The following is a 14,054-nucleotide window of genomic DNA, read 5'->3' as shown; positions in this document are numbered from 1 at the left end:
AACACTACCTTCATCTTCTGGTTCCCTGCTTATCCCTGCCTCGTCTGCCAATATCCAAACCTTTTCAATAAACCTTTTAACGTAACTCTGTGTCTGGCTGAATTATCGGGTTCTTTTAGTACAACTTGTAACAAATGGAAAACTCCATTACCAAAAAACTTAAAGCTAATACATTGTCAGGGTTTGACTAACACCAGCATTTATTTCCCAAGTAACAATTATATAATTTTCCTGTAACAGCCTAGGTGGCTTTGTAACCATGATCATTAGTTAGGTAATTCATTACAGCGCTGCAGGTGTCCCTGTGATTTTTATCACAACCAGCTGTGCTTTCGCTAAATCTTGCAAGAAGAGCTGAGAGGTGATCCATTGTTATTTTACTCTCTCTCTCACTCTGGAGTGTTAGAGGAACCTTTTTTATTATCCCTGACATGTTAAATTGCAAAATAAAAAATAAAACAATTAGGTCATCAAAATGATAATTGTGACATTTTGTTTACCTCTGACAGGGACAATATAACTTCACAAAAACAGCACAAACAACCCCTGTAAGAAACCTTTTTCCTTTGAAAGAAAATGGCATGTATGTAGAAAGCAGACTGAGTGCAGCCCAACAAAGACAGCCTGTGTGTGTTGGTGTATGTCTGTGTGTCTTTTACCTCTGCTTTGTGGACGTACTCATTTATTCTGTGATTCACACACTAATTCACTTTTATTTGTGCTCCCTGTCTGAAGAAGCATTCTGCCTTCTTAACAGGCTGGCCTGAAAAGCTTGGATGTGCGAGGGCTTGAGCAGCCGCATGCACTCAGCCGTGTGTGTGTGTGTGTATGTGTGCGTGTGTGTGTGTGTGTGCGCGTGTGTGCATGCGTGTGTGTGCCTGCAGGCAGAACTTTAAATGCTATTAGGCCTGGATATTGCACTAGTGCTCCTGTCATTTTCATCATGAACAAAAAGTATAATGACAATCACAGAGAGCTTTATATGTCACCTTATTAAATCTACTCCCAGATCACTTCCTGTTGAATACGATTGGCTCTAAAAGCCCATTTTCCTTCAAGGATGCCCACTTTAGTTAGGTGACCATATTTCTACTTTTTTTTTTTTTTTTTTATCCATATCTCTACTTTAAAAAGCAAAATATGGCTTAGAAACCTTATCTCCATTTTTTTTTAAATCAAATTTGTTAGATAAAATATTGTAATGCAGAACAACTGGATTGTCTCTGAATCTTTCAAAATTACCTGACTTTTGAGGGCTTTCTAAAATGAACTCCCTGAACCAAATAAGGTTCTGTTTAAACTATTTCTGTTCCCTGATGTGCTTTTACATATGCTCAGGACAGCTCATACAACAGTACTGCAGATACCTATGATCAAACAATCCTTTCTTATCTCTAGTTAATGAGTTTTTGATTTAAAAAGCTGGGATATTGCTTGTTTCTTTAAAGCACTGATGTATCTCCACACTTGCAGCCTTCCAGAATAATTTCATGCACGCTTATATGATGATTACATGCCTTCCTTTTGCATTTAAAGCAAGCTATTCGTGGGTTTGTCATGGGTTACAGGGGAAGTGGGCTGCGGCCCTCAGCAACATTACAGAAGAAGCAATAATTAGTTTCACAAGCACAAAGGTTAGTAGCTGTAGCAATGTTATGGTGTTGGACAGAAATAAAACCAGGAAAAAGTGAAAGCCAATCTCCACTTTCTCCCCCTTTTTTATACAATTTGGAGTCAATACTGTAGCACAGCTAGCTCTAACAGGGGGATGGAAAGTAGCAATTTAGGATTCCCATGGACCATTGCTTCAAAAGTTATGTTTTTGTACCTGTCTTTGTCAAATAATTGATGTATTCGCTGTGTTTTGTAGCTTCCAGTGCTGATGGTGGTGAATATGTTGTTTTGATATGGGGAGCGCCATGCTGAAAGTCAAATGCAGGATAGATTACATAATTTCATTTCCCAGACTCTTCTAGAAACAAAAGTATCTATGAACAATAATATACAGTTGCCAGCAGTTGGGAGGATGTGGTCCCCTGGGCAAGAGCCAGTTTTAGTGCCTCATCCGTACAATCTCCTTATATGCATGAAGATAATAGATTTATGGGTCATTACACTACAAATGCAAGGTCTTAATCCCTTGTCCATTTGTGAATAGGTTTTACCATTTAAACTAAAACATCTTAAGGGCAACTGTGCCTCAGCGAGTAGAATAGTCTTGCAATCTGAAAGCGGTGGGTTCAGTTGCAGATTCTTCCTGCCACATGCCAATGTGCCCTTAGGCAAGGTCCCCATGTTGCCCAGTGATCTGCATAAAAGGTGTGAGTTAGTAAGTGTAATTGGGAGGAATGTGGATTGAGTGTAAAGCACTTTAAATGGTGAGTATGACCAGAGAAGGGCTATAGAAACTCATAAATCAAAAAAGATTATACACCAAATATCAGGCCTTTATATTTTATGAAATGCAATCAGTGAAACACACCAAAAACAAAGAACTGGGCAAGGAGCATGCACTAATAGCTTGCAGCTTTCACATCTGAATTGCTTGGTTTCAATGGTTAGCTTAGAGGTGAGGCTAGAGGAATAACACCCCACATGACATTTTATAATTAGTTTAGTTTGCAAGCCAATGCATTGTGCTCTCACAATATTTATTAACTAGAAGAAAAAAAAAGTATTAGGGCACCTCCAACATCAGAGCCTCAGGCTACTATCCCAGTAAGCCTTTTCTACAGTCTGGCTCACTTGGGGTCACAGATTGCTGCAGCAGCTTAAAATTTAAGATAGATCACATTTTAAGAAGACCATGGAGAACTTTTTCGCTCAGATGTTTGTCTGGTCTTGTGTCAAAATCTGACATAGTTGCTGAAAAAGACAACACAAAATAGGCCAACTATATTGGCAAAAGCATTTGTCTGCCTTCAGACACATGTAAACTTGAATGACATCCCATGCTTAATCTATAGGGTTTAAAAATCATACTGGCCAACCCTTCACAGCTATGACAGCTTCAACACTTCTATGAATGCTTTCTACAAGGAACATAAGGCAAATTAAATCATCCCAGCAGCTACCAAACCAAGACTAAGGTGCAAATAAGATGTATTTGCAAAAAAAAAAAAAAAAAAGCGTTAGGTCCTCTGGACATGTTGAAACGTTCACCTCTTCTCCGAAAGACTTAAGTCTCAACAGTTGGAGGTAAACACAGCCTTATAAGCAGTGCCTCTGCATACTGGACCAACAAATTTAAGTGTGACACTCAAAACTGTTTGTTTACATGAAAAAGTGGACCATCAGGCCCCAAACCGATTGTTCCCAGGGGTCTGAGTCTTGCTCACAAAAACACCATTGCAAGAGAGGGACAAGTGGACCCAGAGGCCACCACCTCTGTTTAAGGATGGGCATTTTATCCTCACAAATATGGCTGCCTTTACTCCCCTTTCAAACCAATGGTTCCTTTATTTGGGATAAGAACATTGTTGCCCCTAAAAGATTGACTGCTGGCCTGCAGATGAGTGCAAACCGCAGAATCTTGGTCTGATGATGTTGCTCTTCTGTGCTGGGCTACCCATTTGGCCAGTGGTTGCTTTGTTTCCCCTGATGCAAGTTATTTTTTTTTATTTTTCCTCCTCTACCTGGACTATGGAGATGCATCAGGACATATATTCACCGTTATCCGTGGCGTCTCTGCTTTTGGGGCCAGTGGGGCCTGGCACCAGCAGATGTTGCTCTGGAGCTTTATGTTCACAATAATCAGTGGGACGGTATCGTTCTTTATAGAGCAACATTGTATTATAAAAATAAAAATTTCCTTTCCAATAAAATTCAGTTGGAAACATTTGTGCCTCGTGTATATATATATATCCATCCAAGTCTGCCTGAAAATAGACAAGCTCAGCGGGCTAAATCATGAGGTGCCTTGATATTGGGGCCGACCCTAAAATGTTTGTTTAAATCATGAACATCTGAAACAGTCTGCATGCCCAAAACGCCCCCACAGGGCACAAATCCTATGACCCCAAGCGCAGATTGTCTGAGCATAATACTTTAATTGCACACGTTACGTTCTACAGGATAGTGTGCAACCATTTAGTCAAGGGAAATTTGGATGACACATTTCAGTACAAAAACAGTGCAAAGTTGTAATGACCAGAACAAGGGACACAGAATTCAACTCAACAAGAACAGAGCGCATTGTTACAGTCCCCCACCAATTGAAGGAGGGAGGGTAACATGACAACCACAAGTATGTGGTCCAACCTCAGTGGTCAAAGGGTCAGAGCCGTGATGGCAGAGTCAGGCAGGAAGATCAAGGGGGTTAACCAGAGGAAATCAATAAGGCAAATTGGCAAGGCAAATTTATTTACATAGCACAATTCAGTACAGAGACAATGCAAAGTGCTTTACATGATTAAAATATAGAAACAAAAAAAGAACATTAAAAACAGTTTAACTGGAACATTTAAAGGCATTTTTAAATAAATGTGTTTTTAATCTTGATTTAAGAGAACTCAGGCTTTCCACACTTTTCTGGAAGTTTGTTCCAGAAAAGTGGAACTAAATGCTGCTTCTCCGTGTTTGGTTCGTGTTCTAGGTATGCAGAGCAGGCTGGAGCCAGAAGACCTGAGTGGTCTGGATGGTTGATACACTGATAACAAGTCTGATGTATCTAGGTGCTAGGCCATTTAGGGATTTATAGACTAACAGAAGTATTTTAAAGTCTATTCTCTGAGATACATGGAGCCAGTGTAAGGACTTTAGAACTGGGGTTATGCGCTCTACTTTCTTAGTCGTAGTGAGGACGCAGGCAGCAGCGTTCGGGATCAGCTGCAGCTGTCTGATCCACCTTTTAGGCAGACCTGTGAAAACACAATTGCAGTAATCAATTCTACTAAATATAAATGAAAACAGAATAAAACCAAAACAGGGCCTACCATCATCATCTAATCTAAGTGAAAATAAAGGAAAAGAAAACTCTACGCTAACAAAACTTTACATAGGTGGCACCAGCCTACTTACCTAGTGTCTAACAGAAATCAATCTATGTGGTGGAAATGCATAGGGTACCCCAAACTTACCTAGTCCCTAAACTCCCACCACAATCTTCTACACAAAAGACAGCCAAGCAGCACCACAAGCATTAGTTTGTCAGCCCACATCTCCTCTCCAGCTGTCCTCGGGTGAACATCTGATATAGGGCTGTCTTGAGTCTTGATTGGCTCCTCAGTCCATGACCCAATTAGGGCAATTGGCACCAGCCTGCACTCTGAACCTGTGGGGAAACAGGAAACAAGACGGGGAGGACATGCTGTTACATGTCTGCAGGACATGTAAAAGCATTAAAGTTTTGGAGTAAACTGCTGCAGGTCGCGGGTGAATTGCCAGTGTCAGGAACCACTGGAAACGGAGACAACAGGTTAGTGACCAGAGAGAGATTTTGCAGGGTGAAACAGTCACTGATTTTATGGTCACCAACCTTCTCACAATCCAGGATGGGGCTGGGAAGTTGAGTGCTGGCTCCTGTAGGTGGGGAATGATGCTGGTGATTCCCTAATGTGATCTGGATTCAGGTCAGGGAAGTTCTCAGGTTGTTTTTCCTGGGACTGGCAGGAGCTCAGTGGTCAAAGGGTCAGAGCCGTGATGGCAGAGTCAGGCAGGAAGATCAAGGGGGTTAACCAGAGTCCGAAGATCGAGGGCAGGTTCCGGGTCAGAGCCAGGTGATCTGAGATCCAGGGAAAATCCAAAGAGGAGTCAGGGCACAAAAACACGTCAGGTAACAGGCAGGCAATCTGGTCCGACAGGGGTAAAGCAGGCTCAGGGAATCAGCAGGCAGAACAGGTCAAGTAACAAACAGGCTAAAGAACACTGGATTAGACTCACCGGTGGCTCATAATAATCTGGCTCTAGTGACTGGTCTGAGAGCTGGTTATATAGTCAGTGGTGCAGGTGGATCTGATGAAGACTAATGAAAACAGGGCGGAGCTGCACAGGTGTGTCAGATGAGAATCAGAGCAGCACTAGTGCCGAGATCATGACAAATGTGCTTTACATGATTAAAACATTGGAAAATAAAAACAGTATAAAGGCAAATAAAAAAATTGGGATAAAATGTAAGAAAATTTAAACTAAATAAAACATGGGAAAATGTTGATTGTCCTTGCTGACTCATTGAAGGAAGGATGTGAATATTTTCTGTTCAATAAATGAACAATATGAGTGAATCTTTACTTGTAATTTTATGTATAAAAATTGTATTACATTTAGCTTATATAAAACTGATTTCTAGTGTGTTGGTTTATGCTAATTGGTCTGTTTAATTTAAAATGTATCAAAGACAGGTGGTATGCATCACAAAATAATGTGTTGCTGCTAATAGGTGTTGAGTATTTGTGCCACACTTAATTTATCAGAGACGCCACTGATTGTTATAACGAGTCCAAATAAAATTTGAAGGTCTGTGGTACAGACATCTGAGTGACAGAATCTGCTGACCTCACTCAGGGATTTTGTGCTGCAGAGAACCCTGTGGCTGAGTTGTTGTAGATCCACAGGCTTTAATTCTAAGTGCTTGACTTTCTAAACCTGTAGACAAGTCACTGAATTAAATTATTTGGATGACTGAGCAAATACTTTTGGCGGTACACGTGATTACATTTGGGAGGCTGCCTTAGGTATTTTCTTTTTTTAAAACTAATGAGCTATTCAATTTCCTTTTGTGCACATTTCTTCAGAAAGTAAAACAATTAAAACCCCATTAAGTAAAAAAAAAAAAAGGGGGGGCAATAGTACAGACTGGTATCATGGTGAATTTTGTTGTCTGAATGCTTTTTTACTGAAGCAGACTTTTTATTTCATAAGATTGGGATGGACCTGAACTAATTTGTTCATGGTCATCGAAACAAAGTCGAACATATTGAAAAATTCCACCAACAAGCAATTCATTTTTGACATTTTTATAAACTGCAGTGATACAGAGATATTGGCACCAAATGATCATCTACAGAAGATCATATTATTTTGTATGTGCTTCTGTAACCTCAAGAAAGAAGGAAATGTAATAAAGAGACACAATGTTACACAAAGAGCAGAATGTTCTTGAGATTTTTTTCAAAACCACAAGAAATATACTTGTACACAGGAGATTTGGAGAATGGCATGGGAAGCCATCGTGTTAATCGTTAGAAAATGTTGAGCAGCTGAGGCAGAAGGTAAAAATGGACGCTGAGGGAGGAAGACTAATTAACACAGATGAGTATAATAGACATCCAAAGAAACACTAACTCAAGAAAAAAAGAGAAATACCCACCTGAAGGGAACAAACTAGAATTCACAGAGAATGCAACAAAATAATAAACTAAGAAATTAAGCACAATGAATAACAGATAAGACAAGCATATATATAGAACATAATGAACAACAGGGAAATAATGAAAATAAACATAACTAACACCTAACCCCCAAGGATCATAATATAGTAAAGGTTAAAGAGATGCAGAAGAGAAGACATTAGCTATGTTTACATGGACAAAAGTAATCGGAATAAAGGGCCGATTGGGGAAAAAATGCCTCATGTAAACACTCCAATCTGAATATGATGATCGGATTAAGCTCAATCTGAAAGAAATTGTAATCCGAATAAGAGGAGTGATTTATGCCGATTGATAAGCTGATCAACGTGCACGTAAACACTTGTCAGGCTCCAATTATTCCAAATGTGGCAAACTGACCCGAGTGCGCCCAACATAAATGTGACGTATTTCTGTGTTGACGAGAGGCAGAAATGCATTGGAAAGCAAAACTGTTGGGGCTAGCGATACAACCTTTCTGTTAAAAAAAATATAAAAGAGCTACAAAATTGTTGCTTACTCAGTAACGTTTCAACCATAATTAGGACATCTTGCAAGTCCAGCCTGGGCGTTCAGAAGACAAATAAACAAATATAATATAATGTTGGTTTGTTTACTTTTTTGTTGTTGTTGATTATCAAAAACAGAAGTACTTCTACTTCTACTAATCCAAATACATTTTAATCCTAACGTGAAATTTTGTGCACACAAACATAGCTATTGATTGGTTTGAAGTATATGAGATGTCTTTGATGTCAAGCAATGTTCCCTTTAATTTTTCGTGTGTCTGAGGAAACACACAAACTCCATGAGCGTTCACTTGACCTCTGTGAGCAACATCGCACGTGCACACTAAGGCTACATTAAGCCTGCCCAAAACCCAAGATTAGAAAAAGTTACATGGTTTACTAAAAGAATCAAATTACAGCAATATTTTTTTTTTAGATTACTTAATTTGGATACAACTGATTTAGGCCGATTACATGAAAAAGACAAGAATCTTGGATTTTTTTTAAGAGCTGTATAGCATGCTTTATTTCAGAATAGGAGTTCTACGAAGAAGGAACTGAGAGACATGTACATCTTCCAGAGTTCTAATTTTATTGCTATTAGATTATTTATATTTTGTGCAAAGAGATTTAGCACAAGCATGCGGTTCTGTGCAGCTTGGCTTCTGCCTGTCTGCTCCAGGGCGGCTGTGGCTACAATTTAGCTCACCACGGTCAGGGTGTGGATGTATGCGTAAATGGGTGAACAACTGACTGTAGTGTGAAGCACTTTGGGGTCATCGGATTTGATAAAGCGCTGTACAAGTACAGGACATCTGTAGTCCTCAGGCATGCGTTCATAAAGAAACATATTGTCATGTTTGTTTACCGGTGTACTCAGGACGCGCACACGGGACTGAAGGTTTTTAAAGAGTTTTATTACAAGAGGTTGCTGGATGGTGGGTGATGAAGTCCAGAGGGTTAGGGTTGCAGAGGATCAGAGACGTAAGTGATGATAGGAGCTGACGGCCCGGAGCTAGGGTCCATAACAACCAAAGTGGCCAGGAAGCACAGTAGGGAGAGCACAGTAGCAGTTCTCAGGAGACACTGTGGTTTAGAGCAGCGCATCTCCTGGGCGGCTAGTCAGGTTAGCAGTTCTTAACGAGAGGAACAACTCATCAAAGGCAAAACGAAGACTGGCATGGAGAGGTGGTGACTGAAGACGGACCGGCACAAGAGTGAGACAGAGGGAGGCTTAAATAGGGAGACTAGGAGGTGAAATGCATCTGACTGATTACCAACAGGTGTGACTAATGGCTGTGGGAGGGAGAGCTGGGTGAACTACAAAACAAGAAAGAGGCCAGACAACTTAAACCATGACACATATAAAGAGAGCTGCTTTTCAAAAACGGAGGTAGAGCAAGAGGGTTGGTCAGAAACTGGCAGAAGCTGTGCAAAGGACTACTGCAGTTGATGACGCCAGAGCAACAATGCTCAAGAAACAAACAGCAGGTGTAGCGCTCAAAAACCAACCAAATTTATGAAGCGCCAAAGCACAAATTGGTTGAAAACTGGCAGTTATGGCCTCAGATAAGCAGATCCCAAAAGCACAGCCACACAGACAGCTGATGTTCAGCAAGAGTAAAAAAGACGCAGCACACCGGCTGCCCAATTATAAAGGCGTCTGCCCCACCGACCAATCAGTGGTGGGTTCTGATCAGCACCTGCCACACAGAGTGGGACTGTGGAACACCATCTGAACAGAATCGCTAAATGGTACAAAATAACTTGGTTTGTTGTTATTATTATTATTATTATTATTATTATTATTATTATTATGTTTACAGTTCAGCTTGGATTTTATTTTCTGAGCTGCATAGATTTGCTGTGCTCGCTGAATCCAGCTGCAGTACGCGATTGTGCATGCACGCAGCTTGGAGGAAACAGTGGTGTTAAGCTATTCATTGTTAATGCTCTCTGAGCCGACAGCCTTCAGGAAAAACATCAAGCTCTTGTAAAATATATTTTTCAGAAAACTTGAAAAGTGGCTACCCAGAGATTTAAATCAGTATCAAACCTTTGAACATATATTTCAAAAAAATGCAGTAAGGAAAATGGCAATGGGATGTTTTTTGATGCTACTGGTTCTAAACAAGGTCTTCACCCTGGTGATTGGTGAGTTTGCACACAATTGTCTTTTATTAAAAATATGGTAAAAATAAATTTCTCAAAGACACTAATATAAGTAGGTAGGTTTTTTTCATATAGCATCTTTCTCAGAAAAGAATCACAAAATGCTTCACAGTATGATATGATTTAGAACATTTAAAAGAACAATTAATAAATAAATAAAACTAAAATGCAATGAAAAATATAAAAGAAATAAAACATCATTGCAGCACACAGTCAGTCATAGCAGCCCAGTGACCGGTGTTGCTGAAAAGCTAGTTTAAAAAATAATGTCTTTAGTTGATTTTTTTAAAGCATCAACAGCGTCCAAAGACTAGAGATAATGCGATTGGTAATTTCACAGAACTCTTAGATTGCCTCTGATTGGTTGTTCAGCCCATTGTGAAATTCCTTTTCAAAAAAGCATACATTCCTGAAGGGAATGCTGAGTCCAGGATGATTTGGTAGCAAAAGCTACCTTGTTCCATATCAATTTGTTAAACTACAATTGTTATAGTAATATCACTGTCTGCAACACTGCGATGACAAACAACGGTTTGGATGCAATATTTGGAGGGATATGTGTGGTATGCTACATTTCATATGTCATTCACTGATAGGTTTGATCCGTTAGATGGGCTCTGACTTTTCTTAATGCCAACACCTGAATCATTTTTAAGGCTTAAAATGCTAAAGCTCCCTGAGAGTAGTGGGACTATTGAGCAAGAGTGAAGAAAGACAAAGTAAAAAATCTTGCTTAATCGTGCTGATGGCATTGTCAGTTTTAGACTTAGACAACTTTATTTGTCATTTTGTATCTGCATAGTGCATACAGAACAAAATGTTGTTGCATGCAGCTTGCAAATTACAGTATAAAATGCACAGTGATTAAAAAAACTAACAATTGAAATGTAAATGTAAACAATGCAGGATAAAGAAACAGTGTGCAGGAGAATATTTAAACCATTTGTATGTGCCAAAATTATGGTGCATAAATGCATTTAGAAACTAAGAGTTCGGCAGCATTTGTAATGCTAGAGAAAGATGCAGTGATGCAAATGTGCAAATGAGCAAATGTGGAAATGTGGTGCAGAGTCCAGTTTATAGTTCAGCAGACCAATATTAAGCAATATTACCACAATTGCCTATTTTTCTGATATCAGGTAGCCATCAATCTAAGAAATATATAGAAATGTACTTTCTTCTTTTACAGGAGGTGATAAAGATAGCTCAATAGAAAGACATGAAACCAACAAATTGATTTTAAAATGATAAAACTGACTGCTTTATGAGCCGAAATACAGTATAACATGTGAAATCACATTCCAATCCTCAGAAGAAAATGTTTAAATTGTCTTAAACATTTAATCTTTCATGACAAAGATATCAGGATGGCACCAAATTATCCATCCTACAATAACTAAATTTGACTATTTTAAATTAAAACTGTAATATAGAAACACTTTTTTTCCTACTTCGGGAAAATGTCAGACTGAGTTTCAGTTTTGGTTAATTCAAGTTTATATCCTTTACAAAGATTTCAGCAAGAATTTTTTTTAATGCTACACAGCCAGACAGGACACGATAGAAGATAAGAAATAATAAAAAATATATATATTTCATATTTTGGATATTTTTTTCCATTAATTCTGAGGTATTATAATACAAAATGACATTGGTAAGATTTGAAAGATTTAGTCTTTCTTTGTGTTTCAGTAAAAGTAGTTAAGTGAACAATTTTGGTCAAGAACGCTCACACCAAACTGTTTTTTTTCTTCACAGCAATATAATGTGATTTTACAATGTCATAAAAGCAGAAGTGAGTTATACCTGCACAGATATGCAGGTAACACAGCTTCTCTTGACTTTTATTCAATCGATGTACACAAACCTCACACATTGTCAGACGTCAAGCTCTAATTACTCTACGGTGACTTTAATTTTCACCCTGTCCCCGCTCTCTGCTGTATGTCCATCTGTCTGTTCTGCTACTGCCAGTGTGGTAGCAGAAACTGTGTGCTTGCATATGCAAGCCTATGCATGTATTGTATTCACCGCGGGATGTTTGAAGGTCTGTGAATTTGTGTCAAAACACAGCATGGTGGTTCAACCCTGAGCAGCCGGTGCCAGAACTACAGAGAGACCTGCATGTGTGCCTGATCATCCTCAAAGATGAGAGGGTTTGACTTCCTGGCCAAGCAAAGAAAGACATAGAAGCTCACTGGCAAGACAGGTGCGTGTTGGAAACATCCATCCTGGCTTCTACGGCCATTAGTCTCCCCCTCCCCCGGAATTTTACACAATCAGTGGGAATTTTAGCAATGGCACTGGAAAACAAATAAAATGGCTTAATTGGGACATGAAATCTCAAAATAGTTAACTGTAATCATTGGTATTGAATACAGCTTAGATTTTTGAAAACATGATCATTTTGTTCTAAAAGATTTTTGCCAAAAAAAAGGGGGGGGGGGGAATCTGTTTTATGCTTTGGATCAGGACATTGTTCCTCAAATTAAATACTCAGAATAGAATAAAAATGAAACTGGACAATAATAATCCCCCAATTCTATTTTAATGGACATAACCAGAATATCAGCCAAATAAAACCATAAAGTAAAACTTGTGTTATCTTATACATTAGAATAAAAAATATTTTCATATCATTATGAAATAAATATTTCATCAAAAGAAATCTTTGGCCCTCGTAGAGTGATTATGCATATTTCTTCTGTTCCAGATTGCCCTCCACCAAGGGCTGTCAAAGGATGTCATGGAGATGATAGTAGCACTGAGAAAGGCTGCAACGGGCTACAGAACTATCAGCAAAAACAAGATGCAAAATGCTGGCACAAATATTTAGAAATATTAAATAACATTAAGTGTCAGGATTTACTGTAGGTTGCTGTTTGTCTGTTTTGGACTTTTCTTGAATCTGCCACTCAGTTACCAGTCAATTAGCCCAGATCAGCTTCACCTGCTGCCATTAATTACTCCCAACTCTTCTCACCTATTTCCCTGTCCATACATACCTGCCTCAGCCAGCTCATTCCTGCCAGAACGTTTCTTCTCTTCTCGTCTAGTGTGCCCTGCCTAGACGAGAAGTGCTCAGCCAGCTGGACTCTTCAGATAAAAGTTCCTTGTGTCTGTGTGCTGCAGTTCTACCTTTTTCCCTTTGAGTTCCAGCTGCTTTCTCCGCCTGTTCCTGTCTTTCTCTACCTGCTTCCTCTGGTCTCCTGCTCATCCCTGCCTACCTGCATCATCTGCCATAACTCATCTGTTCAAGTCTGGTTCTGCTTGTCTGCATCACCCACCACTATTTATCCCTCACAATAAACCTTTTATATAAACGTAACTCTCTGTCCAACTGAATATCGGGTTCACCAGCATCATTCATTAGAATTAACAACCCTCTGTCTGGAGGCTGCAAGTTCAGGTATAACTTGCCTCATTGTCTGAGGGTTTATATTTTATATTCTTACTTAAAAATTAACTAAGGCATATGGAAATTCAAATAAAAAAAATTTGGAAAAAGATGTAGCAAGTCTGTTCTACTTTTCTGATCTGTTGAGCACGGGCTTCAACATGACTTTATATTGAGCTCAAACTGTTTTTTGTGCCACAGTATGTGGACTTGAAATTATCGGAACCTGTAGGTTTTATGATAAAAAAATATTTATATATATATATCTATATATATATAGATATATATATATAGATATATATATATATATATATATATATATATATATATATATATATATATATGCCTCTGGAATAAATGTCCAAGTGTTTCTTCTAATGTAGTATTTTATTCTGCAAGCTTAGAACTCATTAGGTTTTTGAATGGACCCTTAATTGATCATTTCTAAGCCTTTAGATTAAGCGTTTAAAATAAGTTTGAATACATTCCTGTGTATTTTTTCAAAAAAGGATTGTATTCTGGAAACCTTAAATTAGACCACTCCTTCCAGCCACAACAATAGTGTGAGCTAGTGCTTTGTAATGATTTGTTTACTTTAAGGTATAAAAGCAGTGTCTAAGATTGATTTTT

The 14,054-nt window shown here is 38.8% G+C and overlaps 1 long non-coding RNA gene across 1 annotated transcript in view; it reads left to right on the top strand.

Annotated features, from left to right (window-relative positions):
* LOC118566197 overlaps positions 1-12,278 on the top strand; it is a 35,745-nt gene extending 23,467 nt beyond the window's left edge. Inside the window, exon 3 of the long non-coding RNA XR_004932878.1 lies at positions 12,101-12,278. This is a non-coding gene — a long non-coding RNA (uncharacterized LOC118566197). The remainder of the gene's footprint in view (positions 1-12,100) is intronic.
* The last annotated feature ends 1,776 nt before the right edge of the window (positions 12,279-14,054 follow it).

Source organism: Fundulus heteroclitus, chromosome 15, assembly GCF_011125445.2.
Source record: "Fundulus heteroclitus isolate FHET01 chromosome 15, MU-UCD_Fhet_4.1, whole genome shotgun sequence".
In the NCBI taxonomy this organism is placed as follows: Eukaryota; Metazoa; Chordata; class Actinopteri; order Cyprinodontiformes; family Fundulidae; genus Fundulus; species Fundulus heteroclitus.
This window is presented reverse-complemented; position numbering and strand designations above follow the sequence as displayed.